The 1,549-nt window shown below is 43.3% G+C and overlaps 1 non-coding gene across 1 annotated transcript; it reads left to right on the forward strand.

Annotated features, from left to right (window-relative positions):
• The first annotated feature begins 1,068 nt into the window (after positions 1 to 1,068).
• On the forward strand, positions 1,069 to 1,187 carry LOC121466871. The gene has a single exon (XR_005977035.1). It is a non-coding gene; the product is annotated as a 5S ribosomal RNA (ribosomal RNA).
• The last annotated feature ends 362 nt before the right edge of the window (positions 1,188 to 1,549 follow it).

The raw sequence follows: 1,549 nt of genomic DNA on the forward strand, positions 1-1,549 counted from the left end.
CAATGTTTCTTATTAATAAAAGCGTTTCCATTATTTTCCTAAGGCTTGTGCTAGGTGTGAATAGAAACAAATACCAGCTATCTGCATCTCAGCGGGACCGAAAATCAGAGTATAAGGATAACGCTAAACCCTGTGACTTTCGCCAACGACCATACCACGCTGAACACATCGGTTCTCGTCCGATCACCGAAGAGTCGTAGCGATCGGGCGCAGTTAAATGCCAGATGGACCGCTTGGGAACACCGCGTGTTGTTGGCGCGTCAGCAACTTTGCTTTTTGCCACAACTTTTGCCTTATGCCGTATGCCGTATGCCTTTCGCCGCTTTTATACTTTATTTAACGTATTTAAATCGTTTTAACCAGCCAGTTCAAATAAAAACTCAGTCAAGCTTTTGTCGCTTATTCCAAAATTACTTCTTGCACTGCTTTTCACAGCGATACGTTCAAAACCTTCCAATGTTTTATTACTAATAAAAGCGTTTCCATTATTTTCCTAAGGCTTGTGCTAGGTGTGAATAGAAACAAATGGCTGTATCTGCATCTGGGCAGGACCGAAATCAGAGTATAAGGCCAACGCTAAGCCCTGCGACTTTCGCCAACGACCATACCCACGCTGAACACTCGGTTCTCGTCCGATCACCGAAATTAAGCAGCGTCGGGCGCGGTTGTACTTAGATGGGGGACCGTTGAACACCTGCGTTGTTGGTCTCTCGTCAACAACTTTTTGCTTTTTGCCACAACTTTTTGCCTTATGCCGATGCCGTATGCCGTATGCCTTTCGCCGCTTTTATACTTTTATTTAACGTATTTAAAAATCAGTTTTAATCCAGCCAGTTCAAATAAAAACTCAGTCCAAGCTTTCTTTTGTCGCTTTATTCCAAAATTACTTGCACTGCTTTTCACAGCGATACGTTCAAACCTTCCAATGTTTTTATTATTAATAAAAGCGTTTCCATTATTTTTTCCAAGGCTTGTGCTAGGTGTGAAATAGGAAACAAATGGCTGTATCTGCATCTGGGCAGGACCGAAAATCAGATATAAGGCCAACGCTAAGCCCTGGAAGCTTTCGCCAACGACCATACCGCGCTGAACACATCGGTTCTCGTCCGATCACCGAAATTAAGCAGCGTCGGGCGCGGTTAGTACTTAGATGGGGGACCGCTTGGGAACACCGCGTGTTGTTGGCCTCGTCAACAACTTTTTGCTTTTGCCGCTTTTGCCTTATGCCGTATGCCGTATGCCGTATGCCTTTCGCCGCTTTTATACTTTTATTTAACGTATTTAAAAATCGTTTTAACCAGCCAGTTCAAATAAAAACTCAGTCCAAGCTTTTTGTCGCTTATTCCAAAATTACTTGCACTGCTTTTCTCACGATACGTTCAAAACCTTTCCAATGTTTTTATTATTAATAAAAGCGTTTCCATTATTTTCCTAAGGTTTGTGCTAGGTGTGAATAGAAACAAATGGCTGTATCTGCATCTGGGCAGGACCGAAAATCAGGTAGAAGGCCAACGCTAAGCCCTGCGACTTTCGCCAACGACCATACCAC

This window comes from Drosophila elegans, unplaced genomic scaffold (genome assembly GCF_018152505.1).
Source record: "Drosophila elegans isolate 14027-0461.03 unplaced genomic scaffold, ASM1815250v1 contig_139, whole genome shotgun sequence".
NCBI classification, from domain to species: domain Eukaryota; kingdom Metazoa; phylum Arthropoda; class Insecta; order Diptera; family Drosophilidae; genus Drosophila; species Drosophila elegans.